The following is a 23,511-nucleotide window of genomic DNA, read 5'->3' on the forward strand; positions in this document are numbered from 1 at the left end:
CCACGGAAGTGGTTATTACATAGATGAGTTTACTCCTCCTGAAATCAAAACTAAGACAAACCTAGCGTTTTTTCTCAAGGATTCTGCAGGCAGATGGAGAAGTAAAAATAGTTTTCTTGATAACTCAAGGTTTCTTGAAGCAAAGTGACCAATTTTGATTTTTGTACTTATAAGAATGACTTTTCCTGCAATTCCTCTATCAGGATTGAAAACAACCTGAAACCTAACTTGTCTGTCTGGTTTCTGCCCACTTGGCTAGCCCTCTTCTTATAAGCAAATACTTTGCTGTATCCTCAAGCTTCGATATGCTCCTGATTCCACACCTACCCAGCTTGTTTGCTGCTACCCATTTGAGTTTTGAGTATTTTCACAGCCTGAGATTACTGCGACTTTATCCCACCTAATTGATTGTATATAGTATTAACTAGGTAATTTAAGACTCAAAGTATAATTTTGCTTTTATACAAGAAGTTTATTTCTTTCTCAGCTAATGGGATAGGAATTACACTAGGCCAGTGGGGAAAGTGATTATCCTTTATACCATCATTTATGTATCTAAGCTGATAGCATGTACAGTTTTTTTTGCTTTTGGGGGATGTGCTGTTTTCTCACTAGGTTGAAATGCAGTTTCCCATGGCCAAACAACCAATAAACTAAGAAAAGTAAAGTCACCTGCCTGCTACCATACCCAAAACACATTGGTCGAGCTGGGTTTAGATATGGTAAATAAAAATGACCATTCAAAAGAGAAATGAATGTGAAACCCACATCAGTCATAGGTCCATAGCAATAACAGAATCTACTGGGCAACACTGTGAAGAGTCCTTTCCAGGAAGTAGAAGAAATTCCCTTTGTTCACCATGGCTCTTGGCTTTGACGTTTGGAAGTTTCTTCCTTGGTCATTTAATCCTATGGCCAGAAGCGTGCCCTCTCTGTAAGCTGTTCAGATTTTCCAACACATTGTCTTATGGTGCTAGGTTTGTTTTATAGTTTTATAGAGGAAATAGGCAAAGGCTTTTCAAGCCAGCCTCATAGTTACTTTGGCAATACAATTCTTTTAGAAACCTGTGATTTCTAGTCAATTTGCTTTCACTGAGCTCCATTTGCCTAACTACACTCAAAAATTATTTCAGATATATAGTTTTAAATGTCTTCTTCTTTTTTTTTTTTTTTTGAGCACTTACCTTTAACTTAATGGCAGTGTCTTTGAGGCATGTGAAATAATGGGCGAAGATGCAAGCTATATTATTGTTGTGATCTTAGCCATAGGGCTGAGTTCCTTCTGTTAATGAGAAGCATTGATATGTGTTTACCTCTAAGCCTTTTTCTGTCTTATCTCCTGCAGTTTTAGGATAGAAGTATTTGGCTTTTCTAACACTTTGATATCTTTAATTTCTTTTTGAAAATCAGCCAATACTTTCCTGAACTCATTTTTTCTTACAATATTACTAAAAGCAGTAGCAGTCAACAAACAATAAAATACGGGCTCTTTCTAAGCTCTCCTAAACTACAGATGCAAAAGACACATAGCATTTTTTTCCAAGTTATTGTATACAAGACTTACTAAATAACTTACTTTGGCATAGCATAAATAGGCTGCTTTCTAGCATTTATTATCTAATTCTTTGTCTCCTAACACCCAAATGCTAATTTAATGCCATATATATCAGGATTTTGTTATGACACCTGATTTCAAACTTCATGTTCCCTTTACCCTGCAAAAAGGATCTTCTAATACTCATAAGAAGTATCTTGGGAGGCCGAGGCAGGAGGGCCGATTGAGCCAAAGAGTTCAGACCAGGCTGGGCAACATGGCAAAACCCTATTTTACTACAAATACAAAAATTGGCAAGGCATGATGGGCCATGCCTGTAATCCTAGCTATGTGGGAGGCTGAGGTGGGAAGATCACCTGAGCCTGGGAGTTTGGGATTGCAGTGAGGTGAGATTACACCACTGAACTCCAGCCTGGGCCACCCAGTGAGACCCTGTCTCAAAAAAAAAAAAAAAAGATGTTATTATAATAAAAGAGAAAACATGATACACACCACTGGTTAGCTACCACCAGTCCTCTAGCAGTTGAGCTGAGGAAGAGAGATCATATTCAGCTATGGGTTTCAAGAGGACTTAAAGGGTTAGCAATTAGAAGAAGGCACTCAGATTCAGGGAAATGTGAAGCATACACTAGAAACATATGTTAAAGCATATGGAGGCTGGGCTTGGTGACTCACACCTGTAATCCCAGCACTCTGGGAGACCAAGGTGGGCGAATCATGAAGTCAGGAGATCGAGACCACCCTCACCAACATGGTGAAACCCCGTCTCTACTAAAATACGAAAAAAAAAAAAAAATCAGCTGGGCATGGTGGCACCCACCTTTAATCCTAGCTACTTGGGAGGCGAGGTAGGGGAATTGCTTGAACCTGGGAGGCAGAGGTTGCAGTGAGCCAAGATAGTGCCACTGCACTACAGCCTGGTGACAGAGCTATATTCCATCTCAAATACATGCAGAAGGGAGAATAGTAATAGGTGAGTAATTTCAATAAAGATTTGGGAAACTAAAAGCAAATGAAAGAAAATTGATGAAGTACAAAGGGGCAAAAAAGGTAATTTGAACAATAAGGTTTCCCCGCAAGGTTGAATGAACTACCTGGAAAACACCGAGACTGCCTGTGTGAGTGTTGGGGCATAAGATGAACAGTGACTAGAGGTTGGAAGAGAAAATTGTTGCAGAATATCATAGTGGTTAAAAACATAGCTTCTTATCGCCAGAGTACATATGCGTGAATCCAAGTTCTGCCACTTACTAGTTGTGAGTGTTAAGTTAATCTCTCTGGGGCTCTTCTTCTTTGTAAAATGGAGTGATGATAACACTAGTACCTTCTCAAAGAGCAATAGCGACAACTGAGTTAATACTTAGAAATCATTGAGAATGGTGCTTGGTATAATGTTAGTGATTAATGTTCACTGTTAATAATTTTTATTATAATTCCTTACAATTTTGATTTTTAAAATATTTACAAGTTTCGTTTCCCCATGTCCCCTACCCCAGCAGCCTCTGGTGACGATTGTTACCCAATAGAGTTGTCCAGGTTCTTGGAGTGTTGAACAAAGAATTGAACATATTGCACAAAGTAATGGAACAAAGCAATAAAAGAAAAAGCAACAGAAGAATGGAGTAATGAAAGCACAGATTTATTGACGACCATTCACAGAGTGGGAGCAGGCTTAAGCAAGGGGTTCAAAGCCTCTCCAATTAGGGTTTTCGTTTCTTGGTGTTCTTTTTGAAAGAGTCTCACTTTGTCACCCAGGCTGGAGTGTAATGGCACAATCTCGGCTCACTGCAACCTCTGCCTCCTAGCTTCAAGCAACTCTCCTACCTCAGCCTCCTGAGTAGCTGGGATTACAGGCACCCATCACCATGCTCATCTAATGTTTTCTTTTTTCTTTTTGTATTTTTAGTAGAGATGGGGTTTGCCATGTTAGGCCACGCTGGTCTCAAACTCCTGACCTTGGGTGATCCACCAACCTCAGCCTTCCAAAGTGCTGAGATTACAGGTGTAAGCCACCTTGCCCATCCCCAATTAGGGTTTTTATAAAGCCAAAAGGACTTGGCAACACCCCTAGGTGCCCTTTAGAAGCCTCCAATTGGTTACACCCAATGAAGGATTGGACTGCAACCAATCAGAGGCGGAAGTGAAGGCTTAGCTCATGGTCAAGCAGAGGCAAAAGTGGAAACTTCTGTCTTCTTATCACAGGAGTGAAGATGTGGCCTGCACGGCCCAATCTTGCCTAGAACTGGCTGCACCTGCTGTTCTCTTGCTTAGCCAAACTGGCTGCACTTGCTTTTCTTTTGCTTATGCCCCAACCCTTGGCTATTCCCATGCCTCGCCATTACTGTATTCTCTACTTCCAAATACAAATCAAATAAAATACAGACTATTTTCATGTATTACAGTCATGATTTGTTATTCCAACCTATGTTTAACATGTAAAGCTCATTATAATAGGATAGACGAGAAGAAACGAGGGTCTGAACAAAGCCGACAGCAGAGAATATGCAGAAGCAGAATAAAGACTTCAGCCTGGACTCTCACCAGGTAGTTGTGCAGGATAACATGAAGTCTCGTGTGAAATATATTGGAAAGGAACAAGATTTAGTCAAGTACCCAAGGTGCCTGACTGCTGAAATTGCACTGTGATTAAAAAAGCAACGACAAGTTTATTATACTATGAGATCTTTGAGGGGAAAGACCAAGTCCTATTCAAATTTTTGTCAAAAACCACATGTTTGATAGGCTTACTTTAGTATCCATTGATCTTAATTGTAGTTCACCTGTTTGGAGTTAAGGTCCCTTCTCAACAGTAAAGAGAACCACAGGCACAAAGGTAGGAGCACATAGAGAAGGGCCTGACTTTCAAATGAACTCCAGAGAGCACTTATCACCTCCAGGACACAGCAGATCCTACTGAGATGGCTGGGTCAGAAATCTCTGAGGGACTCCAGGATGTCCATGCCTCAGAAAGGACAGGTAAAACCAAAGGACCTGGGGTCCCAATTGCAGCACTTTTCCTCCTGTCACATGCACCAGAAACACTCTGACTGCCTTAAGCCAGGAGTTAGAAGGAGGAGTCTCTGGGGTCTCTTTTCTCCCATCCTAAACACAGGGTGTAAAGCAGGTTCTGGCCATAGGCTGTATGCCTCCCCTAAGTGAATAGTAAGAAGATTGTCCCAAATCTGCTGTGTTCAGCATCTGCATTTGAATAAATGTATATTATTATCTCTCAAGGTAACTGCTTTGAATATATAAATTCTAAAGTATTTCAGAAACCTCAAGGCATTACTTTACAGTCACACCATGATAAAATCTGGTAAATTTGATGACAAGGAATGGTGTTTATTGCATATTTAAAACATAACAGTTCTACATTAAAACTTCTTTCTGTGGGTAATGGGGGCTGTGGGGTGGGGCAGATGCCAGGCATATACATATACACAGCATATGTATAGAGTTTAATTTCACTCAGTGGGATTACAGCTAATTTTTGTCTTTTTCTTTGTATTTTTTTCTAGCCTCTTAATTTTCTATAATAAACCTATATTACATTTTAAAGCGAAAAATAACAATAAAAGGCATTAACATTTTCAAAAGTAAAGATATATATATATATATATATATATATATATATATATATATATACACTGTTCATGGTGTAACACGATATATATACATGTGGCAACAAGACAGTTGCTAATACACATACCTAACAGATAGAGTTACATTAGTCTACACAGGGTTTTATAATTGATGTAAGCAGTCATCCTAATCCACAAGTTCTTCAACTATGTCGCATGTCTAATGTTCCAGTGAACATTCAGTTGTGGCTTACGGAGAACTGTCATTGTTTAAACTAGAGGCAAGAATTTTCAGTCCTGCAAGAAGTATCCAAAAAGTTCTTCAGCACAGATCGGTTTAGGAACAAAATTTGAGATTTTTTGGGTGGTTCTCATTTTTACAAGCTTGGTCCTGAACTTATCTGTCCCTTAGAGCTATTCTTAGAATTGATTTCATGCTCAGGTCAATCATTGCAGAGTGAAGAATGTACAATTTCTCAAACTTCCCCCTTTCCAAATTTTATGACAAGAGTTCAGTCTGAGTTCACATTATCAGCTGATGAACATCGCTCAGTGGAGCGGGAGCATATTAACTAGGACTCTTGTCTCCGTCTGGGTCTCTTCCAAATGGTCTTGTCAAATGCCATCAGTGCATCATACATCAGAGAATATGTAATGTCAGCTTCCACTTAACTTATTCATAGATTGTCCTTGACTCTTCTCATGACTCTTCTCTCTTGTAGGTGGTGGTATTGGTTACATCATTTGCTCTGATAAAAGCAAATAAAGGAAGTTTTAGACCTTGATTAGTTAACTGGACAAAACCGAAGTTGAGAAATGATTTCAAATATTGCCAACCAGGTGAAAATTATTTCCATTCTCAGCTCAACACTATGACCTTTAAATCAACAGTAATCAGTTTAGTGTAAGTCTTATTTAACTTAAGTCTATTAAGTTTTTTCTAGGCCCACCAAAGCATAAAAATGCTGAATATTCACGCCTGTAATCCCAGCACTTTGGGAGGCCGAGGCAGGTGGATGACGAGGTCAAGAGATCGAGACTATCCTGGTCAACATGGTGAAACCCCGTCTCTACTAAAATTACAAAAAATTAGTTGGGCATGGTGGCATGTGCCTGTAATCCCAGCTACTCAGGAGGCTGAGGCAGGAGAATTGCCTGAACCCAGGGGGCGGAGGTTGCCGTGAGCTGAGATTGCACCATTGCACTCCAGCCTGGGTAACAACAGCAAAACTCCGTCTCAAAAAAAAAAAAAAAAAAAAAAAGCTGAATATTTTAATTTTCTCAGATTAAAAAATCCCCATCCCTGAGTATTTTGAAATTTTAAAAAGGAATCACTAAAAGGTGACCAGCCTCACTTATTCTTACTAAAAAGAATGGATGGGATATAGTAACAGCCCCACAGCTTGTCTCCCTGTTTCTACTCCTGTTTTTTATATTCCCTCCATCACAGAGTTATTTTTTAAACTATAAATTAGATTATGTATTTCCCCTGTTTAAAATCTCCTATAGGGTTTTTACTGTACCGGAATAAATCACTGCTTCTTAGCATGCTCCTGAAGATGTAACCGGTCCACACGCTCAGCTCACCTGGCCTGCCCCCTTCAACCATCTCCCACGCTGTCCTGTCATTTCGTGGCAGCCATGAACCTTTTCCCAAAACGCCAACATACTAAGCTTGCTCCTTTCTCAGGAACTTTGTTCTAATTTTTTCTCCTTTTTTGCTTCATATCTTTGCTTGAATGCTTCCATATTATTCCTGACTCACAGCTTCAAAGAAGATTTCTGGTGACTGTATTTTTCATCCTTTTTTTTTACTATGTATCGTCAGAGCCCAGAATAATGACCGGGACACAGGAAAACTCAGTGAAATTTCATTAAATGAAATAGATCTTCCCTGCCTACCCAAGGCAAAGCAGCTTGTTGCCTCCTTCCCATTTTTCTAATTTTCTTCCTGTATTTTTTTCATAACACTCAGCTCCTAGGACTACCCTCTTTATTTGTATATCTGGTTATTGGCAAGTATCAATTCATTAGTCTAAAAAAACATTAATTTTTTAAATTTACTTATACCATATGGCATACACTTTTCCTGTTCCTTATTCCTATTCCCTAGAAACATCTTGGGGAGATATAAAACTTTCTAGTCTTTTTTGTTATTAAAATTTCAAAATGCGGCCGGGCGCGGTGGCTCACGCCTGTGATCCCAGCACTTTGGGAGGCCGAGGCGGGTGGATCACGAGGTCGGCAGATCGAGACCATCCTGGTCAACATGGTGAAACCCCGTCTCTACTAAAAATTACAAAAAATTAGCTGGGCACGGTGGAGCGTGCCTGTAATCCCAGCTACTCAGGAGGCTGAGGCAGGAGAATTGCCTGAACCCAGGAGGCGGAGGTTGCGGTGAGCCGAGATCGCGCCACTGCACTCCAGCCTGGGTAACAAGAGCCAAACTCCGTCTCAAAAAAAAAAAATTTTTTTTCAAAATGCCAATCTTATATCTAAATGAAAGCTCTATAGCTACCTTCTTTTTTTCTAGGTTTTTGCTTCTCTGGGATTGGGATCAGAAAAAGAACATCTTTTTCCTTTACTGTTCATGGTGTAATCCTGTGCCTGACAGCTGTGGCTGCTGACCTAGCTTACATACACTGGCCACTGATGGACTTGAGGAGTCATAATCTAAATGCTGAGTCTCTCAAAGGCATAGGGAGAATTTCTGAGGGCTTTACCATGACATGGGGATTAAACTCCAGCTCTGCCTTTTCTATTCTTGCCCAATTCTCATCACCAAATCCTTATTCCATGCCTCTTATTGTATTAATCTGTTCTTTATTAATTTGTTTTCATGCTGCTATACAGAATTGCCCAAGCCTGTGTAATTTATAAAGGAAAGCGGTTTAATTGATCCACAATTTTGCATGGCGGAGAAGGTCTCAGGATACTTACAAGTCCCCTTGCCTAGGGGAATGTCTTTCTGGGTAAGATCAGCAAGGTAACTCTTCAGTCACATTCTGTTTGACCCTTTGAATACTTCAGGATCCTTACCCACCAAACGGATGAAGTCCAGCTGCTCAATCGCTGTCTTTCCCAGAGCTCTGTTGTCCATCCACAATTCCCTTCCCCCTACTCATGTAGGGATAGGGTTATGTGGGCAAAAGGCCGCCCAGACAGTCTGCTAACAGTAAACAAAGTATTAGTCTCTCTCACCTTCTTGAAGGCATTTCTAGTCTTTAAAAGCTTTTCTCCTAGCTTTTCCCTTTCCTGTTGCTGCTTTGATTCTAAGAATGAAGAGCCTCCTTCTCCTTTTCTTCATTAGGTGAGATGGGATTCACTCATTACCATATATTCACTACCAGGTCACTGACAAAAGACTCCAGTGAATCTCTTTCCCTCTGCATTTCTCTCCTTAAGCCCAGGCTAGTAGAGGGTCACATTGCATAAAGCCTAAAAAAGCCTTGCAAAGAGGTCTGGCCCCAACAGTCAGCACAAGCTCAGTAGTTCTCTATTTACCTGTTTATTATATGGAACCCATAACCATAAAGACACCAGGATGTAGACTCCTTGAAGGCAGTGATTATGGGCCCCTCTCTGTGGGGGAATAGTGAATAGAAGAGAGAAATAACTCAATATGTGGAATGACTGATATGGTTTGGTTGTGTCCCCACCCAAATCTCATCTTGAATTGTAGTTCCAATAATCTTGAATTGTAGTTCCAAGTGTCATGGGAGGAACCCAATGGGAGGTAACTGAATCACTGGGGTGGTTTCCCCTTTGATATTCTCATGATAGTGAGTAAATTATCACATGATCTCATAGTTATATAAAAGAGGTTCCCCTTTCACTCAGCTCTCATTCTTCTCCTTCCTGACACTGTGTAAGAAATACATGCTTGCTTCCCCTTTGGCTGTGACTGTAAATATCTTGAGACCTTCCCAGCCATGCAGAACTGTAGATCCATTAAACCTCTTTACTTTATAAATACACAATATTGATCATTTCTTTGTAGCAGCATGAGAACAGACAAACACAGTAAGTTGTTACCAGAAGTGGGGTGCTGCTATAAAAATACCCAAAAATGCAGAAGTCATTGGAACAGTTTGGAGGGCTCAGAAGAAGACAGGAAAATGTGAGAAAGTTTAGAACTTCCTAGAGACATATTGAGTGGCTTTGACCAAAATGCTGATAGTAATATGGACAATGAAATCCAGGCTGAGGTGGTCTCAGTGGAGATGAGGAACTTGTTGGGAACTGAGCAAAGGTGACTCTTGTTATGCTTTAGCAAAGAGACTGGCAGCATTGTGCCCCTACTCTAGAGATCTGTGGAACTTTGAACTCAGGAGAGATAATTTAGGGTATCTGATAGAAGAGATTTCTAAGTAGCAAAGCATTCAAGAGAAAGCAGAGGGTAAAAATTTGGAAAATTTGCAGCCTTGTGATGAAATAGGACATAAAAAAACATTTTCTGGGGAGAAATTCAAGCCAGCTGCAGTAATTTGCATATGTAATGAGGTATTAAATGTTAATCACAAAGACAATGAGGAAAATGTCTGTAGAGCATGTCAGAGACCTTCAAAACAGCCCCTCCCATCATAGGTCTAGGAGAGAAAAATCATTGCATGGGCCTAGGGACCCTGCACCCCCAGCTCTGTGCAGCCTTGGGACACAGGGCCCTGTATCCCAGCTAGTTCAGCTCCAGCTCCAGCTAAAAGAGCCCAAGGTACAGTTCAGGCTGTTCAGAGGGTGCAAGCCCCAAGCCTTGGTGGCTTCCACATGGTGTTGAACCTGTGAGCAAAGAGAAGTCAAGAATTGAGGTTTAGAAAACCTCCACCTAGATTATAAAGGATGTATAGAAACATCTGGATGTCCAGGCAGTTTTCTGCAGGTGGGGAAAGCCCATGGAGAATCTCTGCTAGGGCAGTGCAAAGGGAAATGTGCAGTCAAAGACTCCACACAGAGTCCCCACTGGGGCACTGCCTAATGGAGCTGTGAGAAGAGGGCCACCATCCTTCCAGACCCCAGAACAATAGATTCACTGACAACTTGCACTGTTGTGCCTAAAAATGCCATAGACCAGCTTGTGACAACAGCTGGGAGTGGAGCTATACCATGCAAAGTTACAGGGGTGGAGCTTCCCAAGACTGTGGGAGCCTACCTCATACATCATCATTACCTGAATGTGAGACATGGAGTCAAAAGAGATTATTTAGGTGTTTTAAGATTTAATTACTGCCCCACTTGACTACAAACTTGCATGGCCCTGTAGCTCCTGTGTTTTGGCTAATTTCTCCTATTTGGAATGGGTGCATTTAACAAATGCCTATACCCCCATCATATGTAGGAAATAAATATTTTGCTTTTGATTTTACAGGCTCATAGGTGGAAGGGACTTGCCTTGTCTCAGATGAGACTTTGGACTTGGACTTTTGAATTAATACTAGAATGACTTAAGATATTGGGAGACTGTTGGAAGGCATGATTGTGTTTTGAAATGGGAGGACATGAGATCTGGGAGGGGCCAGGGGTATAATGATGTGGTTTGTCTGTGTCCCCACCCAAATCTCATTTTGAATTGTAGTTCCCACAATCCCCACCTGTTGTGGGAGGAACCCAGTGAAAGGTAATTGAATCATTGGGGTGGTTTCCCCCATGCTATTTTCATGATAGTAAGTAAATTCTCACGAGATCTGATGGTTTTATAAAGGGCTTCCCCCTTTACTCCTGCCAGGATATGAAGAAGGATGTGTTTGCTTCCCTTTCTGCTGTGATTGTAAGCTTCCTGAGGCTTTCTCAGCCATGCAGAACTGTGAGTCAATAAAACCTATTTTCTTTGTAAATTACCCAGTCTTAGGCAGTTTTTTATAGCAGCATGAGAACAAACTCATATAATGACTGACTGTCTGGAAAGGTTCAAACATTTGCTTATGACCTATACAATTTGCTAGAGCATTTTCTTATGACCTATACAATTTGCTAGAGCAATCAAAAATATTCAGTACATTCATACTGTTTTCAAAACATTTAACTTGTTCAAAATTCATTCCACCTTCTGACTAATAAACTTCTATTCAACTTATGCACGTGTTTCAGATTGCATCATTTGTAGCCTCACTGCTTTTTAAAATGGAAACTAAAACAATATAAAATTTCTTCATTAGCTATGAAACCTACAAAGTAGTATTTTAATATAATATCCAATGTGCTAAGACTGCAGTGAATTCTTATTGTTTTTATGGTAGTGTAACTTGGCACAATCTTTTAGAAGGAAATGTGGATATATATTGCAGAACCTTTAAGATACTCATAGAAACTAAAACTCTAACAAGTATTAAAAGCATATAGGGCAGGCATATGTTGTTATATACTGGTTGCTTGTTCCTATATCACACACTCCCACACACACTTATCCGGACTTCTTTATAAGACTGATACATTTTTTCCCTATGATACCAGTAATTACATGAAAATTGAATCTACAGTTGAGCTGAAAATAAAGTTACATTTATAAAACCAAGTTAAACATTTGGATGAGTCAAATAGAATGAAAGGAAATAAATGATTGCTGTGAAAATATAAAGAAAAAAATGACTAAAAGCAAAATGGCATTGAAGGAAAACTTCGAAAGAGATGTGTAGCAAGACCTCAGTTTTTGCTAGCATCGTCCTGCCATGTGAAAATTGATTACAGCAATGCTTCGTAGATGAAGTTCTATGGCAGATAGAGGGGACTGACTGCATGGTGCATATATTGGCCACAGCCAAGAAAACATCATCTGGAGAGATCCATTCTCCTCAGACACTATGAAATTTTTAGTGGTTTATTCCACAAACTTCAAGTGTGAAAAAAAGGGGGCAATAGTGTGTTTATATACCAAGTACTTGAGACTGCTTGCTAGAGGCAATCACAGTTCTTATAAAAAGAACTGTTTGCAGTTTAACTGCAAGGAGAGAAATAGCAGTTATTTTACTTTAGTCATTGGTGGTAAACTCTAAGGAAAATGTCATGAGCCTGAAGGAAGCCAAAACAATTGAATAAAAGGTAAAAATCACTGTCCATTCTTGCCATAGTTCCTCATTTATTTCTAATAAAATAGCTCCTATCAAATCTCAAAGTCACCATTAGCATCTCTTACCTAATAAAAATGATAAAATAATAAATCACTTGTAAATACCAAAAATAGCAGAGCAATTAAAAACAGATAAGTAAAAATGGTGACAAATATTTCTTAATTTAAAAATTTTAAATGTCTAGACAAGATGGAGGCTTGAAAAAAATATTTACATATTCCATCTATTTGAAATCCGCTTAAATGAAGAAAAAGAGGCTGGACGCGGTGGGTCATGCCTGTAATCCCATCACTTTGGGAGGCCGAGGCGGGTGGATCACGAGGTCAACAGATTGAGACCATCCTGGTCAACATGGTGAAACCCCGTCTCTACTAAGAATACAAAAAATTAGCTGGGCATGGTGGCGCGTGCCTGTAATCCCAGCTACTCAGGAGGCTGAGGTGGGAGAATTGCCTGAAACCAGGAGGCGGAGGTTGCAGTGAGCCGAGATCGCGCCACTGCACTCCAGCCTGGGTAACAAGAGCGAAACTCCGTCTCAAATAAAAATAAATAAATAAATAAATAAATAAAAAGAATGACGCATGGAATAAACAATAATCTACTCTGAAATTAAGAAACAACCCCAACCTCACACAAGAAACTCTGCAGAGTGTCTGCTTTGGGCTAAAAAGAAAGAAGGTACTAAGCAGTTGGTACAGTATTCCCACCTGAGGGCACCAAGCAGAACTAGAAAAAGTAAGTAGAGGAAACTAGAAGGATCCCACTAATGACTTTTATTTATCCAGTACAAAATATCAATAGTGCTAAGCTTGAACAGTCCCCATCTAGAAGACTAAATCTGTGTTAATAGCCAGAAAAATTACAAATTAAGAACGAGTGAGAACTTCTTCAGCTAGGAATTATAATCATAATGTAGAGCTATATTAAGCACTAATTAAAAGAACATTTGGGTAAAGAAATGTATATTTAGATAAGTAAAATACAACCGAATTTATCTGTAAATTCAAATACATGTAATAATTTAGTGTCATGAAGAAAGCAGCCTTCAAATCAATAAAAAAGATAGATTGTTCACTGTATTCCGAAAACATATCAGATACTCAGGAAAAAAAAAAAAGAAATCTCTACTACTCATTCTTTACAGCATAAAACATTTCATATGATTAAGGTTAAGATACAAAATAAAAACAGGAAAGTCCTAAAAGAAAATATGGATTGAGTCTTTTAGTATTAGTAATTAAAGACTCCCTCGACAGACACAGAAATTCCAAGCAAATGTAGTCAATCTACTTTTCCATGAGGGGGAAATAGGACTGGAAAATGCTGTTGATACATAGTGGCTTGGGTTTAATGTAGCGATCAATCAACGTACTGTAACTTTACTAAAAGTTACATACTGTTTGAAAGTAAAATCTTTAAACATAAATAGATAAGTTGATGGTAAGCTGTGGAAAATAAAAAGAGGAAAATACCAGCTGAAATAATGTTAGTCTCTCCCTTTGATGCTGGCAATATTCTCTATTTTGATCTGGGTAGTGGGTATGTACATGACTGTACACACTAGCAAAAAATCTTAAGATCAGTGCTTTGTTTGTTCTTTATTGTGTAGGTGTTATATGTCAATAAATAGGTAAGGAGTCTGTAAAAATATAGAAATCTCATGTTGCTATATTAATATCAAATAAATAGATAAAGCATTCTCAAAGATAAAGAGACCACTATGTAATGACAAAAAAATCGTCTTGGAAGTAATGTCAGAGGCATTTGAACCGGAGTGCCTCCATATTGAATAGAGTCTGGTAAAATAAGGCTGAGATCTGCTGGGCTGCATTCCCAGGCAGTTAGGCATTCTAAGTCACAAGATAAGATAGGAGGTCAGCACGATGTACAGGTCATAAAGACCTTGCTGATTAACAAGCTGCGGTAAAGAAGCCAAAACCCACCAAAACCAAGATGGTGATGAGAGTGACCTCTGGTTGTCCTAACTGCTACACTCCCACCAGCACCATGACGTTTACAAATGCCATGACAATGTCTGGAAGTTATCCTATATGATCTAAAAAGAGGAGGCATGCATGTTGAAACAAGAGTGTTCCCTAACCCACCCCTCACAAGATGTCTAACAGGGTTGTGGCTTGTCTGTTTGGCCACTGTGTGCTCAAACCCCTTATGGAAGGGAGAGCATGCAGATGGGTAGGTGCAGGAGCCAGAGAAAGCACTTTTGGGCTCCAGCTCCATAGCATCTAAGGGTGGGTGCTTGCAACTCCCAAACCCCCAGCGGGCATGTTATAGTGCCTCTTAGCTCTGCTGTCCGCAGATGGCTTAAGTGTTAACCAGCTCAGTGACCTGTTGGTGTTTGGGTCCTAGTCCAGTATCCAGGAAAAATAAGGTCACACATGGACTTGAAGAATGGTTAATGCTGGGGTTTTATTGAGTGGAGGTGGCTCTCAGCAGGATGGATGAGAGCTGGAAAGGGGATGGAGTGGGAAGATGATCTTCCCCTAGAGTTTGGCTGTTCCATGGCCTATCTTCTCTCCAAACTTCCCCAGCTGAACTCCTCTTGACATTGACATGTGCCTTCTCTTCTCTCCTTCTATGCTGTACCACTCTTCTGCTCCTCTGATCTGCTTATGGAGCCTAAGGCTTAGGGTTTACATGGGTATAGGATGGTGAGGTTGGTGGGGGATGTGGTGGGCCAAAAGGCCAGGGAACCTCTTCTATCCAGTATTTCCTTGCCTACTGTTCATATCGATATAATCAAGAAAAATCATAAAAATGGGCAACCAGTATCCCTTGTAGCTTCTCTGCCTATGGAGTAGCCATTCTTTATTCCTTTACTTTCTTAATAAACTTGCTTTCACTTTACCTTATGGACTCACCCTGAATTCTTTGTTGTGCAAGATCCAAGAATCCTCTATTGGGGTCTTGATCGGGACCCGTTTGCAGTAAGAATAACAGTTCAGAACTTGGATGAGTTTAACAAAGAGCCTCAAATATATAAAGTAACACAAAGTGAAAACTTCAAAACATTCAGTAATTGACTCAGAAAATCTAAAAGCTAATTTACTCACTATAAACTCAAGAAGTTAGAAAAAGAACAAGAGAATAACCGGAAAAAAAAGTAGACAAAAGGCATAATACAGAACAGAAGTCATTAAAATTTAAAATGAAGTGAAGTGAGCAGGCTTTATGGGAAGCAGCTAGAGGGCAGATGGAACAACAGGAGCCAGATTTACCGTCCTGCAGGAAATGACACCAAACAAACAACACAAGTTCTGAAAAAATGAATTTCAAACACTGGGCATCAGTAGAGTAATTGCCAAGAGAGAGGAAACAACCAAAATGGAGGTGAGCTCCATTGTCCTGCTCACAGCCTGGAGGGTTCCCAGACCCCAGTGTGGGGTCTCTCTGAGATGAGGAGGCAGAGCTGAGTCTAAGGAAAGCCTGGGTGGTTTGAGTTTGCAAGGCAGAGAACTCAAGAGGAAAAATTTGCACAAAGAGTTCTAGAAATTTGCAGAGGACTCCCCTGAAGTCTTTGGCTGAGGTCTGATCAGCATATGCAGATCAGACCCGTATATAGAAAGCTACCCGTACGCTTCAAAACTTCTTTAATATCATAATGACCAATAAAAAATTCTTGATCTTATTCTGGGTCTTAATTTTCTCTTTTATAATATAAGGGGTACAAGGAGAGAGTGATTTTAGGTGTTTCATTTAGCACAAAAATGCTCTGACCTTTCTACAATCTGGTCCTTTCATTGAATTCTTTTTTTATCCTTTGGGGGAACATACACGAATATTTTTTGTTCCTAACTTAGGTAAAAGAAAAAGGAACTCAGGATGTTGCAAGATGGCTTTTATTGTAATGCTGCAGCTCTTCCATCTTTCATGAGTCATTCTGGGTGCCATCAAACCTTCCAATCATGACAGAAAAGTGAGGCTTGGCAGCACACTCACAAAGTTTTCTTCCTTCTGGAATCAAAAGAATTTAAAGTCAAGAGCAAAGAATACAAATAAAAGGGAAAGTAAATGTAGATACCATTTTCAATGACTCAACTTTTCTTTCAGCCTGCTTTTCGCTTGCAACAATAAGCCCTGAGGTCTCAGTTAGACTTCCTTCTGTTTCCTAGAAATATAAAAAGGTTCCGGAAAAAGGTAGAAATTTAGATGATAAAATATTAATTCATTTGTCTTTATTTCATTACGGTCATTAGTAACAAATGTGAGAATCTCGGGTATGCTTAAGAATATGAATAAACCGGAAATCAGTCTTACTTAATTTTCCTGACTGATTGTCAGCCTGTTCTAGAAGTGACTATCAAAAAATACATTGTACATGTAGATACAATATTTTACAGACTAACACTTTAAAACCACTATGAACATGAAGAACAAACACAATTTTAGAGGGATTTATAGAGCAAGTTGACTTTGAAAATGTTCTATAATATTTTTATATTTTTAATATCACTCCCAAGTCAAAGAATATTAAATGAAACAAGAAACACAGTGGTCCACTTTCCTGACCACGCTGACATTACTGTTTTTATGCAAGTGTTCTTGGAGCAGTGGTGCAAAAAAAAGAAAAAACAATTGCCTTTAAAGAATACATAGAGCCAAATCTTTTTAGAGAGGTCATCTTTAAGTAGACAGACCTGTGACGTTTTTGCAGCATGAACGGGGCAGAGGGGACAGAAATGGATTGCAAGAACTGAAGAGGCTACTTAGCTCAGGACCTGTGAGGAGGGAGTAAGAAGTTATTCTCTCCTGGGGGTTGGATGGTAGGAGTTGGCACTTTTGGAGATTTCCCCATTGTCACTACTCAGGCTTGCAGCCAGCTCTGTTCAGAGATACCAGCCCACTCCTTGAGGCAGGCTTTACTTAAATCCCTTTATGTTTCATAGTTAGTGATGAAAACCTCTCCCACAACTGAGTTGCCAATGAAACATGTTTTCTACATAGCAGGCCAATATTTATAGACCCTTATGGATTTAACCCCATCTGACAATATAAGAGGTCACTAAACAAAACTTGATTTCATTTCCAGAGCCAATTATCTCACCTATTTTGCCCACCTCTGTTCCACACATTCCACAGCAATTCAAAGAAAGCTTTATTTTCACTTTGCTTTATTAACCTGCCGTTCCATATATATTCATACACCTGGTTTATTGTTGCATAGCTTAGTGTTTCCCTTCTGCACCTTCCTTCCCTGTTTAACTACACTGGACCACTGTTTGCACTGGACTTTTAATTGCCTGTTTCATTTGTCAGTCTCTCCACCTTAACAACGGAACTCAGGGACTGACTCGTCCTTCTCACTGTGGTGTCCATTGCACCTCGCATAGTAACTGACATACAGTGGGCATTTATAAATGCTCACTGTGTCTCTGAATGAATAAGTAAATTAGCTAATTAGCTAATTAATACTCTAGTAAGATCTTATGAAAGATATTTACATCAGTTTCTAAAAGTGAAGCTTGCAATTACATGGTAAAAATGACATTATTGTTGTTATTACTATTATACTACTACCATGATAAGCACGACCAGAAAAGCAAGAGATGAGCATAGACATTACTCATATCGACAATCCATATGAAAAATCCAAAATTATCTTCCTCAGAAATATTTCCCCCAGATACTTGCTATCCCTCAGATATCATGAGGTTCCTCCCTCATATCCTTCACATTTACTCCCAAAATGTTTTCAGAGAAGCTCCCTTGATTATCCTTTTGAAAAAAAGCAATCTCACCTCCCGCCTCCCCTACACACACACACACACACACACACACACACACACACACACACCTGTAAGGAACAGATGCTACTGGCTGGAGACTCACTACTGTCAGCCCTCTCTAGGAATTTGCCCTCAACAGAGGAAAGGCATGTCACCAAAGTCACAGTCCCCTTCCCAGGAAACAACTTGCATCCCATTTCTGGTCACTGCCTGACTATAAAGGCCTGGCCTCCATACCCCAAGTCAAGGCAATCAGAAGGCCCATCCCTGCTTTCCAGTTCTCCATGGAGTTGGCAGAGGCCCACCTGTGCCTGCTTCGGACCCCAATTTCTCTCTCTACCCAGCCCTGCTTCCTTCTTCAAAACACTTTAAATAAACTTCCTGAACTTCAATCTTTATTTCAGTTTCTGCTGCTTGCACATCTGACCTACAGACCCTTCCTTTATTCTGCTTTATTTTTTCTCCATAGCACTTACTACATTTATTGCTCTATCACATATTCACACATCGCATATTCATTACTGACCTATTATATATTCATTTTCTACTGTATTGTTGGCCCTCTCCCTCCTCCCATCAGATTGTAAGCTCCAGTAGGGCAGGAATATTTTTTTTACTTGCTGCTGTAACCAGAGGACTTAGAACACTGAAAGCACTATATAGATTTTCATGATAAATATCAAATAAATGAAAGTTGGAACTTGCAAACTTATAGCCTGTTTAGACTACTGCTTCTGAACCCCAGGTTTTACTGTCTGCCAGAAATCCAAAGTATCTACCTTGGTATCCATTAATCAAGATCAGAGCAAAAATTAAGAATATTCAAAGGGATTTGCCCAAGCATAATTAGGACTATAGCAGCAAGAGTTAACATTTTCAGGGGAAAAACTTCTGTCACATTTCTTTAATTTATATAACTTCGATTATAATAGTCCTCTTCAAAACAATGATAGCTAGCATTAGCATAGAGTGCTCTCGTTTACAAAGCTTTACACATATTATTTCATTTAGTTTGATGCTGATGAAACCATGTAAAGGACATAGAATTGTTATGCTAGTTTTACTAATGAGGAGACTAAAGCTCTGAGATCTTAATGACCTTTTCAATGACACAGCTGGTAAGTGAGTTCCATCCAGGACTACTGACTCCAAATCCACTGTTCTGTCTCTCAGCCCACCCCCCTAATAATTAGTGACTCCACAAAACTAAAGCTGTTCTACAATACCTATCAGAAAAGCAAAATGTGGGCACCTCAGCAACCCAACTGAAAGACATCCTGTATGTAGCTTATTTACAATTATTCCAAATAATATATTTACACATGCAACATTCATGAGAATTCTGAGTTGTTTTGGTGTCATTTGTGGGGTTTTTTGCATATATATTTGCAACTGAGAATGAATACCATAGATCTTCTGGATAAAGGACACTTTGTATCTATTACTTCTTATAATATCTGAATATTCATCAACTCTCTGCTGTTCTGTTAAAGATATATACCTACTACCTATGATTATAAAGTTACTTTTGATTTTGTCAATGACTTTTATTCTCTCTTTTATATATTTCAAAAGTAAAAATATTAAAAATTCATATAAATAAAAACAAAGAAAATTACATATAGCATTCTCACAAATATATCACATTATCAGGTTGTATTTGTATATATTCTAATACTCTTTCTCTCAATATAATATATATTATTTTATACATTTATTTTTTTCTGAAGTATTTTATGTTCTGATGATATAGAAATGCTATCTTGTCATTTGAACATCTAGAAATCAGTTAGAATTTTTAAAATTTTTAAAGTAAGTTTTTATTAACAATATAATTACATTATAGATACACAATGTGATTGTCCACAGCAAATAAATAAATAAAAACCTAAAGGTTACACATTGCAAATAAAAATAAAGGGAAATACATACCTGATTTCTGTTTATTAGATCACAAGAGAAGGTCCAAAACGTTCACGTCTTATGATGGCCTGTCTTAGACTGCCTGGGCTGCCATAATAAACAAATACCACAGACCTGTGCAGGTTAAACAACAAAAATTTAATATTTTCACAGTTTTAGAGGCTAAGAAGTCCAAAATCAAGGTCCAGCAGGGTTTGGTTCTGGTGAGGACTCTCCTCCTGGCTTGTAGATAGCCGTCCTTTCACTTTGCCCTTGCATGGTAGAAAGAGAAGGAGTGATCTCTCTGATGTCTCTTCTTATAATGACATTATCCTGTTGAATCAGGGCTCTCCCCTTATCACCTCATTTAACTTCAATTACCCGCTAGAGGCTGCATCTCCAAATACAACCACATCGTGGGTTAGGGCTTCAATATATACATTTTGGGGGGACCACAGACACTTAGTCCACAACCAGGCTCAAGTCTAAAAATAAGAATAACTCTAAATAATATGCTCTCAAAGAAGGATCTTGGGGACGACTGAATATACAGTTTAGTACCCCAAATCCATGCTAGGCAAGGCATGCTCCTATCCAGATAGCAACTAAGGTATGACACGGGTTCCCACAATAGAGTCAACTTAGCTGCTATTAGCAACATTGCTATTAGTGAGTCACTTTATTGCTTAAGTCTCAAATTTCTTATCTGAAAAATAGGAATAATATGTTCCTCAAAGGACTAGTGTAAGGATTAAGTGATGAGTCCCAACTCTAAAGTTTACACATAAACCTAATAAATGTTAGTAGAAATGAAGAATGACCAACTGTTCCAGATCACCTCAAAGGATAGCCAGCTGTTTGTGGATTTGCTAATTCCATCAAATATGCTCCCAGAGTTCTAACCCAGTACCAAGGAAAGCTCTGGATTGACTCAATAAACCATGATCATATATTGAACACACGCTTCCTCTCCGCCAGCCTCTGTACCAGGTAATATACATTCTTAGGTAGGAATTATCAGATTTAAAGTGTTAATTATAGTTGGTATATAATTAGACAAGCACACTGGAGAGCAGCGTCTGTTGGTAGTGGTTAGTCTTTTAGGGCATTCGAGCTGCAAGTCAGGGTTCTAAGAAGTCAATCACTCTTCGATAATTATCAAACCTTAACAACAATGACCACACCTCCTAGGCACATCTCAGTCCTAAGTCCATTGGCAGTCAGATTTTTCTCACTGATTGCTCAGTCTCAAAGAAGAGGAGCTTTGAAGGCTGTAATGGGACTATATGCTATCAGCATATAAACAAAAACATCACAAAAAATCGTGGCTTTCCACTGAGCATCATCCCAGGTAACAGACCCTAAGCTAGTTCACCACTTAGGCTATAGCATTCAAATATCATAACTTTGTGAGGCTGGTACTTTCATTTTCCCCATTCTCAAGATGACAAAAAAAATAAAATATCATGTGGCTTTAAAAGTAACCTGACCAAGTCAAAGGCCAAGAGCTGAGAAGAGTTTCAAACAATAATTTTTCTAACTCAAAAGCCCATGAATGATTCTACAACATGTCCAGGAGGGGCAACCTGAAATTAAGCAAGGCTGGTAACTTAGAATTATGAATTGCTGACAAAGGCCTCTTCTTTCATGAAATTTCAGTAAAGACTTAGAGCTAGGATATAATAGACTATTCAAACTTGGTATTAGAGCTCTGAAAGGAATGACACAAAACAGCTATTAGAAGCCCAAGTGTAGGCGGGGCGCGGTGGCTCATGCCTGTAATCCCAGCACTTTGGGAGGCTGAGGTGGTTGGATCACAAAGTCAGGAGTTTGAGACCAGCCTGGCCAATATGGTGAAACCCCATCTCTACTAAAAAAAAAAGTACAAAAAATTAGCTGAGCATGGTGATGCACGCCAGTAGTCCCAGCTACTCAGGAGCCTAAAGCAACAGAATCACTTGAACCTGGGAGGCAGAGGTTGCAGTGAGCTGAGATTGCACCACTACACTCCATCCTGGGGTAAAGAGCAAGACTCCATCTCAAAAAAAAGAAAAGAAGGCAAAGTGTAAAAGGAAATGAGAATAATTGACTTTTCAGAGCTATTTATTTTCACTAAGACATAGAGTTCATATGAAATCCTTATTTATACTGGGTATGGAATCATACACATTGTTGAGATCTGAGTCTGACTGTGCCTATGGCACTGCGCGATGTATTTCAGTGTAAACAGAGTAAGTCTGAGTTTGACTTAGAGAAAAACAAAAAATATCTTTTAAAAAATCACTATATGCAAGGGGAAAACACTTCTCCTTGGGCCCCTTTCCTCCTGATTGATGAGCATTTTTGCATTTTTCAAAGTCATCAAAGGGTTGCTACAAGGCTTACCTTGCCCACATGTCTTTGGATGTATTTTTTGGTGCTACTGAGAAGACGTGTAAAGACAAGGCACATCTGCTGCGGTGTGGTGTGTCAAACTTGAATCACTGGACTTGAGAAAAGAAGGCAGAGTTTGTGTTCTGTGCTGAAGATAGCCCATGTATTTCTCTCAGGGATGAAAACGTTTTTGAGATTTCATCCCTGAGAGAAATACGTAAAAAACAAATTGGAGAAAAGGGTAAAGAAAAAATAGTATTTTGTTAATATATAAATATCTACAAAAATCCTCTCTTAAAATATCAGTAATGCAAGTAAATTAATCTACTAGTAGCAAGATTACCAATCTAATACAAAGTCTATTCATTGCTCATTCGAATGGCTATTCTTTTACATAAGGTTTTTGCAAGGTGGAATGACATGAAGAATATTGCTTGGAAAAATAGATGATGTAACTTTATAAGCATTTCTCAGGTATTCCTCTGCTGCTAGAATTTAAATGAATCTCCTTACTACCCTGGCCTCAGCCACATTAATGAATAATTTCTTTTCTCCTTCCGGTGAGTCTCACAGACTACTACACCTTTTTAACCCAACAAGTCCTATTGTATCTGCCTAAAGGAAATAGATTCAGCTATGTCAAAAGTGTATCTTTCAAGAACATAATCTTAAAAATGAATTGTTTTATGGCCAGGTGTGGTGGCTCTGGCTCACACCTGTAATCCCAGCACTTTGGGATGCCTAGATGGGTGGATCATCTGAGGTCAGGAGTTCGACACCAGCCTGGCCAACATAGTAAAATCCTGTCTCTACTAAAAATACATAAAAAAAAAAAAAATAGCCAGGTGTGGTGGCACTCATCTGTAATCCCAGCTACTCAAGAGGCTGAGGCAGGAGAATTGCTCGAACCTGGGAGGTGGAGATTGCAGTGGGCTCAGATGGCAGCTCTGCACTCCAGCCTGGGAGACAGAGTGAGACTTCATCTAACAACAACAACAACAAAAAGTGAATTGTTTTAAAGATAAAAATGTATGCATTGTATGCATTTTCTCTTTCTTCTGGTCTTCCACCTTATGGTCTTCAGGTCCATTATAATATAGGTTTTAGGGTAATGAGTACATTACACCAATAGATTTGCTCATATATTTAAAGAAAAAGCATAGGCAGCAAAGCACATTGCCATGTATGTACTTATGCAACAATCCTGAATGTTCTTCACATGTACCCCAAAACCTAAAACACAATAAACAATAAAAATTTTTAAAAAATGAAAAAAAAAACCATAGCCTAAATATGCA

General features: G+C 39.1%; 2 long non-coding RNA genes across 2 annotated transcripts in view; both read right to left on the reverse strand.

The window, feature by feature from the left end:
* Window positions 1–3,178: 3,178 nt before the first annotated feature.
* On the reverse strand, window positions 3,179–8,298 carry LOC144581745 (uncharacterized). Its single transcript, XR_013532880.1, has 2 exons — window positions 8,077–8,298; window positions 3,179–5,885 (listed from the first exon to the last, which is right to left on the reverse strand). It is a non-coding gene; the product is annotated as an uncharacterized LOC144581745 (long non-coding RNA).
* A 7,739-nt stretch (window positions 8,299–16,037) lies between these two features.
* LOC118152194 (uncharacterized) overlaps window positions 16,038–23,511 on the reverse strand; it is a 165,711-nt gene continuing 158,237 nt past the window's right edge. The window contains exons 3-5 of the long non-coding RNA XR_013532881.1: window positions 19,871–19,975; window positions 16,252–16,320; window positions 16,038–16,166 (exon numbers count right to left, since the gene is read on the reverse strand). This is a non-coding gene — a long non-coding RNA (uncharacterized LOC118152194). The remainder of the gene's footprint in view (window positions 16,167–16,251; window positions 16,321–19,870; window positions 19,976–23,511) is intronic.

This window comes from Callithrix jacchus, chromosome 3 (genome assembly GCF_049354715.1).
Source record: "Callithrix jacchus isolate 240 chromosome 3, calJac240_pri, whole genome shotgun sequence".
Lineage (NCBI taxonomy): Eukaryota > Metazoa > Chordata > Mammalia > Primates > Cebidae > Callithrix > Callithrix jacchus.